The sequence below is a fragment of the Sceloporus occidentalis genome, unplaced genomic scaffold (assembly GCF_023333645.1).
Source record: "Sceloporus occidentalis isolate IW3139 unplaced genomic scaffold, rSceOcc1.0.p SCAF_2, whole genome shotgun sequence".
Classification (NCBI taxonomy): Eukaryota; Metazoa; Chordata; class Lepidosauria; order Squamata; family Phrynosomatidae; genus Sceloporus; species Sceloporus occidentalis.
The window spans coordinates 232,992,867-233,006,087 of NW_028316982.1; the positions used below are offsets into that span (position 1 = coordinate 232,992,867).

Genomic DNA, 13,221 nt, shown 5'->3' on the forward strand with positions numbered 1-13,221 from the left:
TGCCTACGGCTCTTCTTGTTGCGCTTCTTTCTTTTGGACCTCTTCTTACGCCCCGAAGATCTATGAGATGATCTGGAACTGGACGAGGATGTCGAGGATGAAGAGGAGGAGCTAGAACCCGAGGAGCTGCTGCTGGATGAAGAGCTCGATCTAGCGGTACTGGCTCTAGATGTCTCTTCACGAGTACGTCTACGTTGTCTTCCTCGCTCGCGCTGGTCCATCCGCTGCATGAACTCGGAAAGGATGCGCGAAAAACTTGCCATTGCCTGGCTGTCCAAAGCTGGAGGAGAGGGTGAAGCCGATAATTCTGCTGGCTCACCGGCGGGAGGCTGGGCAGGTGGTGATGGTGATCTTGGTGGACGTTGAGGTGCCTTGCGCTGTTGCTCCAGGAAAGCAGTGAGGGCCTGTAGGAGGCTTGTCGCAGTCTGCCCCTCCATGGCAGGTGGAGGGGGGTCAATCACTGCCACGGCTGGGTCCCCAGCCTGGTGCTGGACAGACGTTTGAGCTGGCAAGGAGGGCTGCTGTGATGAGATACGCTGTTGCTCCAGAAAGGCAGCGAGAATTCTAGTAATAACTGCCGGGGTTTCTGCGTTCGTAGGTTGGGGCGGAGTCGTAGCTGCTGTCTCTGATATCTGCCCCGTGGGCAACGTGTCTGTATGGGGTGTCTCATTTGTCTGACCTGACCGAGGGTGGAGGCTGGATGTTGCAGCCCCCCCTGGTGGCTGTGGTGGGCGCTGCTTGCGTGGCTTGGGAGCCAGGTCTGCCCAAGATTTAGGTGCCCGCCCACTTTGGCCCCTGGTCGCTGGACGAGATGGGACTTAGTTGGTGGCATGCTTGGAAGAGGGCATAATGAGCCTGACAGCAGCCCCAGTGCCCCACTGAACCAGAGAGGAAGATATAGTACCTGGCCGAAGTTGAGGTCAGCTGGAATGGAGAGGCAAGCCCAGGTGATCTTCCTTATACCGCCCCTAAAATTAGGAGTGCGGGGGGGGGGGCAAGCGGCTCCGAGGAGTCTGGCCGCTGCTCCCGCCGCCTCTAGCTCTGCCGCTAACGCCGCCGCCGCGCCCCTACAAAGTGGAGCAGGCAGCTCCAAAGTCCCGGCTGCAGCTGCTCTTGGCCCGGTTCCACGAGGGTGGAGGGCGAAGCAGCGCTGGAGAGTTGCAGCCCACGCTGCCTCTCCGAGCCAGGAACACAAAATGGCGCCGGCCACCGGCGAACCAGGGCCTAAGAAGGCCCACCAGCCAATCAGCGGCTGGGAGCCCCCGGAGAGGACCGCCTCCTCGGGCTCCCTGCCAATGAGAGCGGCCGACCCCTCCCGCGCCAGCCAATGCGGGCCGCTTCCGCTCCCAAGGGATGCTGGGAGCTGTAGTCCAGGAGCGGCGGCCCCGGACGCTTCCGCTCCCAGGGCTCCTGGGAGCTGGAGTCCGCCGCCGCGGGGGCGTCCGCTGCCATGCCGGCCCGGAGGGCCGCCCGACACGCGGGCCCGCCCGCGGCCGCCCCCACATGCGCCCACACTGGGCGACCGCCCTGATCGGCCCCAGCAACTCGGCCTGCCCGGTAAGTCAGGAGGCCCCATTTGTACTGAGAGATAATTGACTTCAACATGAAGCCATGTAGAAAATATTAACAACATTTTCCTCTCTTTTATATAGAAATAAGATCTTTTTGGCAACCAGAGAGAGATGGAATTCAGTGAAGTTAAAATGAAAAGAGGGAAAGGTTTCAAAATCCTGCTTTTAAAAATAGAAATACACAACAAGGTGATGTTTTTAAGGAGGATCATATTTTCTGGATCCTTCAAGGAATTAAAAAGTAAATGGGAAGCCCAGCATCAGAATACCTATCGCGGTCCAGCTTTAGCCATAGAAATTGTACCCGGGTAATGGGTAAAAGTACATGACAGAAGCATAACAAGGAAGACATAATGCAAAGGGATCTTGTAGCACCTTTGAGACTGAGACAAAGAGGTTGGTAACATAAGCTTTCATAGGAGTAGAGCAGATGGGCAGGAAAAAGTAGCTTGATCCTGCTTTCCCCAAAACTGGGTTGAAACCACACTGCCGGAATAGCCTGCTCCCAAGTTGGCTAATTTTTTGTTGTCTCCCCACCATACATGTGTACTGTCACACAACACACCACCTGCAACTCTCAGTACCTCGCATGTCTTCCACATAACATCCCGTTCCATGGCACAATCAGAGAGGCCCTCCATACATGCCCCCTTCACTCCTTGCCCCCCTGTTTTGGGTATATTATCTAGTTTGTGTATATTGTAATTACATCCATAGGAGTTACCACACTTTCATTTCTTTGCTTTGCCACAGCCCTGCACTTGCGTCAGGGCATTCATATACAACAGCAGAGATGTGCATTTTCCGTCTTGAGTTGAACTGTCCTGGCTTCTTTTTGCTCTGATTTTTAGCCACAGAGTGAAGCTTTGGTCTGATTTCCAGCTGCTTTTGAGTCATGCATTGTCTAAACACCCCACCTTCAAAGTGGCTGGAAACTGCTTTATTTTGCCCTTGTGTTTCACCCCATGGCCTTAAGTCTACTTCATTATCAGGAAGTCATTAACATATGCCTTTACCTATGGGTCTATAGCCAATCATTACCTATAGATTTTGTGTAAAAAGTGCTTAGTGTATGTGTAAGGAGATACCTACTCAATTCATCAATATTCCAGGCATCTTTGCACTACAGGTGCTTTTTGAGCCACATGATATTCCCTCCACCCTTTCTGCTCCATACTGTTTCTCATTGGTACCTCCAACTCCCTGGAGTACAAGATAAACAATGTAGCCTCCATTTTACTGCTGCTGGTTTTCTTCAGAGAAGTGTCCCCATCACGACTTTTGTTTATTTATTTTGGCTTAATTCTTGTAGAGGCTGCTAGGGCATTTTCAGCCTGTTTAATTGCCCAATGTTAGAGATATGTTTTTATGCAGAATCCACACAGAACTAGATCTACCAGGGAGGCTTGTTATGAGATTGCCACATGTAGAATTGCAAACAATGTTCCCAGCATTTTGGCCATCTACCATGGAGAGCTGTTTTAACATACAATTTTGTTTCTTAAACTTTTTTTGTTGGGGGCAGGGAGGAAGGAGGGGATTCAAATTCCCCTTTTTGAGTACTATAGAATGCTTTTGATTCTGCATCTGAAAATATTTCAGCAGATTTGGGGCATTTTTATACTTTGCAATACATTGGGGGGACACTGCAATGCATTGCAATGCTTGTGAGAATCAGCATGTGTGACACAGATGCACAATCCTTTTCTATGATGGCAGGCACCCTGGGCCTTTTTATCCCACCACTGCCACCAGTGTTTTGTATTGTGAGTAGCTTGGTATTAACTCAAGTCCAGGCGTATCTTTCTTGAATCAAAAAAATAAAATTTTATTTACAAGAAGGTTTAACAGTGTTGTTTTTGATATGATATTTTATATAATTGAACTTTCACCTTGTTATAGTTACCATTGGTTTTATAACTCTCTAGCTAAATCACTAGTTTCTTAGAACTAAGATTCACTCAGTCCTTCTATTAAGTTCCTCTTTTAAACTTAGTCCTAACAGCCACCAAAGCTAACAATATCCCACAGGATATCACACTCCAGCCTCTCCCTTTTCTAGAGTCCTGGATGTGTAACGGAAGGAAGCCCTTTTCCCCTCAGGCTCTACCCCTAACCATCCTTCACTATCTCAGGATCCCAAGCCCTAACTGACTATTCCCTCAGGAACTCATGGCACTCAGTCCTCTCTTGGACTCAACTGTTCTCTCAACTGTCAAATCCCAACTGACAACTCCTCTATCAGCTTGGAATTTTCAAAAGTCCCAGCCCACATTCTATTGGCTGGTCCTCAGCTGCCTTCTGATTGGTCAGCCGGGCGTTTATTGCACCACAGCATGGTATAGTGTTCTGAGTGTGGGACTAGAAATCTGGGAGACTAGGGTTCAAGTTCCTGCTCAGCCATGGAAACCCAATGAATGGCTTTGGGCAAGTCATACACTCTCAGCCTGGAAGGAAGACAATGGCAAACTTCCTCTGAATAAACCTGACCCAGAAAACCAAGAATAAGGTTGCCATTGGTTGGAGTTGACTTGAAGGCCAACAACAACTGCATTGAAATTCCCTTGAGATCAACATCCTAAATTAAGCAAGTCAATGCATTTGTTTTGTCTGCATCAATGGCATTTAAGATATATATTAAGTGATGTTCTCTGGAGATCTTTTCAGTATATTAGGGGTAACAGAAATGCATCAAATGAACTTGCCATATCTGAAACCCTGCAAGTGAGTTCAGAGGCTAGGAATGATGCTATACTGGAAGAAATTAGTGAAATCCAAAGATATCATGATTAATTCAGATGGATATAAATTTAAATTCTTATCTCCCTTTTGATTATTAACATCAAGTAACTTAACCACTGCGTCAAGAGAAAAGTTCTTTTCCAATTATGCCTCCTGGAATCTATTTAATTTCAATTTTATAGGTTTCTACTGCAATGAACTTTGCGGCATCAATCAGCTTTGTCAACCATATTTTATTTTGAATTATATATTTGCTTTGAAATGGTTCCCTTTGTCTTCACACACATAACCAAAAGGGCTACAGGAATCATCAGTCCACAGACATGTCCCAATCTATGACAAGCTGACTTCATGTGATGAAAAAGGTGCAAAGTTCAGGCTCCCTCATCTGTGGATGAGATCATCCTTGTTGGATTCCCTACAGCTGATTGTAATATAAACCAATGTCTCCCAGGCGAGTAGCTCTTGACAGTTAGAAGCAATGATGTCATTTTTGGTTGGCCACTCAGAGATATTCAGCTAGGGATTAACACACAAACATTTATCCTGATTTTCCCGTAACCTTCAATTTCTCCTGTGGAAGACATAAAAGAATCATTTCTTTAAGTGGTTCAGGGAATAAGCCCTGTTCTAACATTAACTTTATGGAAAGGGATGTGAAGCTAAGTGTAAATTTACATTTCATACATGTCTGTCTGACAGGAGAGATACTGAACTGATCATCACAGTTAAGAAAGTTCAGAAAATCCTGTTTGATATTTTTTTCTCCAGATTCCTTTTCCTCTTCCAATCTACTAAGTATTTATTAAAGTCAGAGTTGGAGGAAATATGTTGGAGGGGGAGGGGGTAAAAGACAGGGACAATTCTTGGATTTTAAGGCTTAATATTACATCAATGCTTTCATGCTAGATCAGAACATCTGGAGTTCAAGAATGTTGCTATCTTATCGAGGAATGCCATTCCTGAAAAACATGGAACAGTTGTACTAGCAACAAGCTCCAAACAGCTGCAGAGGCTTTGAGAGCAAGGGAAAATGTAAGTTTATCTGACTTCAAAATGTTATCTCTAACCCAAGAAAGCAGGAAACAGTGAACAAAAGTCAACAAGGAACTAAGTAAATAAAAATTCCTATCGAGATTTAGAATGGTTAGCAGTAGATACAGAGGAAGTAGATATGAGAATATGGAATATCTTTTTTTAAGGACTTTATAAGGAAAGAAATAAAAATTATTGGAAATCCATTTATGAAAAATATAATAGAAATATGGTATAAACATAAAAAAGAATTAATTAATGAAGACTCAATAATAACACCAATAATAAAAGGAATGTAGAAAAGAAAAAGTATACGCAATTTGAACAAATAGTTCAGAAAGGAAGAGAAATGGAAGAAAATGAGAATATAAAAGGATTTACTAGTAAAATTTACAAAATGTTGATGGAGAATAAAGGAGGAAAAATAAAAGGAAATACTCTAAAGGGATTACGGGAAGAAGAATTAGGATGTAAAATAAATGACAAGGAATGGAATGGAATTTGGGAACAAAGACACTTGAAAAATTTATCGGTTCGGATAAAAGAAAATTATTATAAGTTGATTTGGAAATGGTACCTGACTCCAGTTAGATTACATAATATTAATAAGAATAACTAAAAAAATTGTTGGAGAGGTTGTCAAGAAGTAGCGTCATATATGCATATGTGGTGGCAATGTAAATATGTACAAAATTTTTGGGGAAAAGTGCTATTAGAAATAGAAAATGTTATGAATAAAAAATAGATAGAAGAATGAGTATAGTTTTGTTATCATTATATAACTCAGAGAAATGGAAAAAAGAAGAAAAGATTTGGTAACAAATTTGCTTACAGCACCGAGATTAATAATAGCAAGGTGTTGGAAAACGAAAATGGATGTAGAAGTGGAGGATTGGTACAAAGAGGTATGGAGATTAGCTATTAATGATAAATTGACATGTAAACTGAAAGTAAAAAAAGGATTATGGAAAAGAAATGACTTTGAGGGGATTTGGAAAGAATTTGTCGAGAAAGTGTTGAGAAAAGAAGATGGAAGATTACCTCCAGAAGATGAACTGAATTTTTGGATGGAATATAAGGATGGAAATGGCTTCGGGGAAGGGGAGCACTGAGGGGTATATAAAATAATGTGTCAAAAAGGTAATAGAATGTAATAGAATATAGAGATGTATTTGTTTATGGAAATTAAAAAAAATCCTATCAAAATATTATAGTAATGAATGCAACTATATTGCATCCACTGCAGACCACAACAGTTTATTACTTAGTGAAAAAAGAAGGAAGGAAGGGAAATGAAAAATGCAAGTTTCTAATGATATAGTTGTGTTTTGCTGTGGATAGTTCATAGGACTCAAATTGTGTTATACAGTATAGACATATCCCTGGTATGGCAACTTTCCAGCGTGGCATGACCAGAGCTTGAAAAAGTTATTTTTTGAATTACATCTCTAAGAATTCCCCAGCCACAATGACCCGTGGCCATGCTAGCTGGTGAAAACTAGGAGTTGTAGTAAAAAAAAGAGAAACTCCTGAACAATCCCATAGAGTCAGCCTGACCTTGCTCCAACTATTCTATGCTTCTGCTCCTTCTCATGTCTACCATCTACAAGAAATTAAATATTATTGTACTCCATACCCCTGCAGTTTAAATTGCCTGGCCACCCCACTGTCATTTACTGTATGTATTCATGAGTATAATTCAGAAACCAGGCCATAATCCTCCTTCTATGTATCTGAAACTCTGAGTGATTATCATTTTAGCCACACTTTGGGCCATCATTTAGCTATCTAGGGGGATTATTTCAATGCTGAAAAATGCATTTTACCAGTGCTAAATTGAAGCTTCATTCCGGCTGTACCCCGGTGTTACCAAAACCTCCATCTGGCTCCAGTGCAGGTCCCTGAACTTGCTTCAGCAGCCATTTTCCAAAGTCAAGAGCTTTCCAACTTTGAAAAATGGCGGCCAAAACAAGTTTAGGGACCTAGATTATTGATTGGGAATTAGCATCATTTAAAATTACTTTTTTGACATTAAAACATGAACCTCTTCCCCAGCCATTAGAATGTAAGGATGTAATATACAGTTGGGCCTCCATTTTTGCAGGAGATCTGTTCCTCCCCCACCTCCAGCGTGAAAACAGTGGCTCATGCATATTCAAGCCCCATAGGCTTGAATGAGGAATGCTCCCATGCATGTAGCCTGGGTGCACATGCTTTTGAAAATAGCGGAGGTTGCCCCTCCATGGATATTCAAGGTCACTGATCTCAGATCCGTGAGTTAGGAAGGGTGACTGTACTTTTTTTGTATTGTGGGGAGACCTTTGGATCTCGATAATCTGTCTCTCTGGCAAGACTTGCACCACTGTGAGCCCTGGCCTCTCCTCTAAGAGTCACTCTGGGACATTTTGTATGTGCATAAACAGAAACAAGCTATCATATACTATTGATGATGATGATCTTATACCCTGCCTTTCTCCTCACCAAATTACCGATCCTGGGATTCCATAGGATAGGGTCATGACCATCAAAGTGGTATCAAATTGTTTAACTGCATAGTGTAGGTGGGGAAAAACCATAGTAACTAACCATTACTGTCCTCTTCTTCTGTTAGTCAAAAGAAGAACATTGCTTACTACTTGTAGGCACCAAGATCCAGCAACCTACCTACAGTGGGAGGGAGGTGAGAGGAGATATGTAAGATACCCAGCAGAATGTTGTGGTGCAGTATCTTGTTGTGGTGTGCTTTCTAGTTATCACTGACCTAAGACAATGCTATCACAGGGTTTTCTTGGCAAAATTTGTCATTGCCTTCCTCTGAGAAGGAGAGAGTGTGATTTGCCTAGTGGGTTTCCATGACTGTGTGGAGACTCTGGTCTGCCAGTATCTTACTGGTTTATCACACAGAGGAAATCCCGTGCAAAAACAAGATTTAAAAGGTATAAAAACCCCCGCAAAAGTGGGTTAATTTTCACACATGTCATTGGTAAACTTGTGTTAACCTGAATGGAAAGTAAACAAAAGCCGTTCCTTTTTACTATTGAGATTTTCTGAAAGTAAAAAAAAAAAAGGCTTTTGTCTACTTTTGCTCCACTTTCTGTTCAGGTTAACATTAGCTTAACAATGATGTCATGTGAAAAAAACTGCTTTAGCATCCCCCCCCCCCCCAAATTTAAACCCCCATTTTTGTACGGAATTTCTCATGTGTGATAAACTGCTTAGTCCAGCACTCAAACACTACACTCTTCTGCACCATGTTAGTGCAGCATTTATTCCTACACAGGCCACAGCATATCTGACCCAAATGCAATGTTGGTTGTATTACTGTATGTACTCATGTATAAGTCTAGAAATTTTAGTCAAACAATTGACCCAAAAAACTTGAATTGACTTATCCATGGGTCAATCTAAATACTGTACTTTAATTCTTATAAAAAGGGAACCATCCCTTGGTGAAAGGTAAAAGTATAATCTGTCCTGAAAGCACTGACCCCACTCTGCTCTCTCATCAATCCAGCCTTTAGTGGGAACACAAACAGTTATGCCAGTGGAATTTTGTTAAGTTCTTTGGCATCATTTTACTTTGCTTCATCCTATAGATCCTTTGTCACATGCCCCTAAATGTTACCCTCGACCAATACATGGATCATATCAAAATCCATAATTTTAGCCCCCAAACCTGCCTTCGACGTATACATGAGGTTGACTTATAGTCAAGTATATACGGTAGTTCCATTGACAAAGCAATCCAATATTTAGCTGAAAGTCCAAGGATCTCATCTTGAGATGGACTTATTTTCCATTAATCAAATAATCACAATTCAGCATATGACATATGGAAGGAGGAAGAGGGGAGATTAGAAAGTCTCTTGGGTCTTCTTCCCTTAGCTTGGGTTCAATATTTTAATAATTGCTAGAATTATTCATGTAGCAGTAGCAACACTGATAATGATAGCCTTTAGGGCTGAAGGGCAGGGTATAAATACCATTAATAATAATAATAATAATAATAATAATAATAAATAACACAGCAATGCTAGATTGAGGTTTCCTCTCCCCCTGCTTTTCCTTGTCTCTTCCTTCTCTTCATTTGCCTTTCTACTCGATATCTTTATCCTGTCCTTTTCATAACTTTCATTTCTTCTTCTCATGAGGAATAATTTTGGAGAATGGGATTGTTGGGAAAATGCTGTTTACAATGACCGAATGTACAATATTCGCACAAAATCAATAACATTTAGGAAGGCTTTTAACACACACGCCCCTTTACTTTTTTCCTGAGATAATAGTACATTATAATGCAAATACACTTTTTGTTGAGATAATAGTATTGTACTGCCCTCTAGTGTTCAGGATACTATAATGCATAGACATTAATCGTAACTCATCTTACAAATAATGCAGCTGTTCCTATACCAAAGTAGGAACTATCATGCTGTGAAATTCACAAAACAGTGATAACTTTATTGGAACAACCAAGATACATAAAATATAAATTGCAAGCTTTTGATGTTCCACTGGCTTCTTCATCAGGCAAAGGTTATAAAAATCATACAGGAGAAGAAGGGGAGAAAAGACAATTTTAGTCACAGGCCTGCATTTTGTCAAGATGATGTTGTTGTTGTTCTCAGTTCAGATGGTATGCAGGGATATTCATGCAGGCAGGTCACTCCTCCTTCTAGCCATGTGGACACTGGCAGACAAAGCATCTTAAAGGCCAGGAAATAAAATTTAAATTCCATTAGCAACACAAAGAGACACTTCCTTTGAGACCCAGGTTGTCAGACAAAGTCAGTGGAGCTTTGGAAGCTTGCAAATTGTATTTTGTGCATATAGGTATCATGGTCTAGTGGGTTTTGGATGTTATTGTACTCTCCAGTATGGCCAGACTGGCTACCCCTGGATATGCTGTTGAAATGGTCATAAAATCTGGCTGGAGTTGCCATTCTGCCGATCCCACAAGATGTATCTTTATGTTAAGACATCACATTATGCTATATTACAGTGTCAATGGCTGGACCAAAATGCACATTAATGCTGCTGCTCTTACATTCCATACATCATACCCCCCCACACACACATATGTACAAAGTAGTACTATATTGCAGTTTAGCTTCACATTGCAAATATAGACATTGAGTAGTGGTGTGAGATTATATGGAGCCCCGGTGGCACAGTGATTAAATGCTGGTACTGCTGCCTCTCACAGCCACAAGGTTGTGAGTTCAATCCTATAGGGCTCCAGGGTCACTCAGCCTTGTATCCTTCCATTGGTCACTAAAATGAGTACCCAGATTGTTGGGGGTAATTAGTTTACACATTGTAAACCGGGGGCAATTAGTTACACATTAGGGAGTGCTTAAGGGCACTAATAAATGGTATGGAAATGTACTGGCGATTGCTGTTGTTCCATACACATACAGGCTGTACAAAAAAAAATGAATGTGGGAATCGGTACATTTTGATTAAATGAGTTTATATACAAATATGGTGGTGTCAGTGATTAACATGGCAAGTCTATAGAATTGCACACTGTTAGGGTGACAGCCATAAGCTGGGACATATTGTCTATATGGCTTAGATCCAGACTATCTGATAGATTGCAGTTCCCCATTTGAGCCTGTTTAAACTTTGGGATTCACAGAAGAGGTATGGCTGGTGGACATATGAGACAGGGCCTCCTCAGTGGCTCTTGGACTCCTTTCCTAGGAAAGTTACAACGACTCCTTTCTTGTTCCATCAGCAGACTTTTAAAACATTCCAACTGACTTTTAGAACTGAAGTTTGTAAAGGAAAGGGCTTAGTGGAGGGTGATACTCTGTTTTAAATTGTATTGTTTTAAATGCTTTTTATAATTTTATATTTTAAGTGTATAATAATAATAATAATAATAATAATAATAATAATAGGATTTATTTATATGTCGCCCAATCACTAGGAATCCGGGCGGCTTACAACAGAGGGGATAATAGACAGTTCCCTGCCCTCTGGCGTACAATCTAAAAAGACACGACACAAAAGGAGAAGGGAATGGTGTGTGTGTGGGGGGGGGGGATCAGGTCCAGCATTCTTCTCTCCCTCTGAGGCCTGGACCAAGGCAGATGGACTGCAGAGAGGGCTCTTTTTCTAAATCGAGGTGGGGACCGATGGCATTGGGCCTGTCCTTTCACTCCCTCCCAGGTTAGAAGATGACAGTTGGAAGGAGGGTGGGGAGGGCTCTTCCTCTTCAGGCCCGATGGCATTGGGCCTGTCCTTTCACTCCCTCTAAGGCCAGAAGATGACAGTTGGAAGGAAAGAGGGGAGGGCTCTTCCTCTTCAGGCCCGATGGCATTGGGCCTGTCCTTTTGCTCCCTCTAAGGCCAGAAGATGACAGTTGGAAGGAGGGAGGGGAGGGCTCTTCCTCTTCAGGCCCGATGGCGTTGGGCCTGTCCTTTCACTCCCTCTAAGGCCAGAAGATGACAGTTGGAAGGAAGGAGGGGAGGGCTCTTCCTCTTCAGGCCCGATAGTGTTGGGCCTGTCCTTTCATGTTTTGATTTGTATGTTTCAAATTGAATTAACATGGTTAATAGTTTAATTCTATTTTAATGCTGACCTTTTGTATGTCTTCAAATATACTGAAACAATTATAATAAGTAAACCACCTTGAATTCCAATCTTGGGGGAAAGGCAGGGTATAAATAAAGTTAACAACAACAGCACATGATTAGAATGAAGCATAATCAAAATAATAGCCTAATATATTGGATTTTAAAATGCTTCCATAGGTGTGTTACAGACCGCCGCTTTGTGGCAGTCTGCCGGTGCTGCTGTTTGCTCTGTGAGAGAGCTGCAGCAGCCAAACCGCGCGACTCCCGCGCGGAGCAAAAAAGAAGCTCCAAAATGGAGCTTCTTCCTGCGGTGCAGTTATGACGCTGTGAGGTGCACGCATGATGTCATTAGTGCCGCGCGACGTGTGGACGCACAGCGTCCACTACGTCAATATGGTGGCGGTCGTGTGGAACGGCCGCCGCCATTTTGTACGTATTCACTATGTACTAGGGTTAGGGGGGTGCGGAAGCACCGCCCCTTCCTAACCCTAATACGTAGTGAATAGGTACAAAATGGCGGTTTGTAACCCGCCATAGTCTGTATTTAATACTGGTTTACATTCCCTGTAATGATCCCAATTTGGCAGGGGCAGTCCCAATTAATATTCCGTGATCCCACTTTTTCAGCTGCTTTTCAATATGTCCCAGTTTCTCTCTCCTCTACCTACTTTGCCCCTTAGTCCTTGGCTTACTTCCATTAGTGGAAATTAAATTTCTAGTGCAAAAGTAATTCACACTCAGTTAACTTGGCCGGGAAGGGACATGAGGAGGGGACTGATCTTGCCTTCCCAGTAGTTTCATGGAAAAGCAAACTGCTGCAGCCTCCCCTAACTTGTGCATTCTTCCTCATTAATACCTTTTGGCATCCTGATGACACTCTGATGTTGCTTGGCTACATGTGTCCCAGTTTTCATCTGTAAAATGTTGGAGGGTATGGATTTGTCAGCTTACTGGACAGTAGATCTCTCCCCCCTCTCCAGATTGCTAACTGAGCAGGCAATGGGAATGGAAACTCCATTCTGCTCCCTTTCCTTATGACCTTGTTGGCCCACACCACTGGTATTTTGAATCCTGTGTTTTCTTAAATATTTTTCTTCTTAGATAGTAAGTTATTGCCAGATGTGCTCTGGAGAATCTTAATGAATTCACCACAGTCTCCCATGCAAGGAATAAAATGGCTTCCCAGTAATACCCCAAGTCTGAGGGTAAACATGGGATTGGAGTAGAGAAAGCAGAGGGCAGAGAGAAAGAAATATCTTTATGTAACTTAAATATACATTTCCTGCCAT

At 42.5% G+C, this 13,221-nt stretch overlaps 1 long non-coding RNA gene across 2 annotated transcripts in view; it reads left to right on the plus strand.

The window, feature by feature from the left end:
* The first annotated feature begins 3,838 nt into the window (after window positions 1–3,838).
* Window positions 3,839–13,221, plus strand: part of LOC149319808 (uncharacterized) — a 58,409-nt gene continuing 49,026 nt past the window's right edge. For both annotated transcript variants that reach the window (XR_016279896.1, XR_016279897.1), the window contains exons 1-2: window positions 3,839–3,910; window positions 5,223–5,348. This is a non-coding gene — a long non-coding RNA (uncharacterized LOC149319808). The remainder of the gene's footprint in view (window positions 3,911–5,222; window positions 5,349–13,221) is intronic.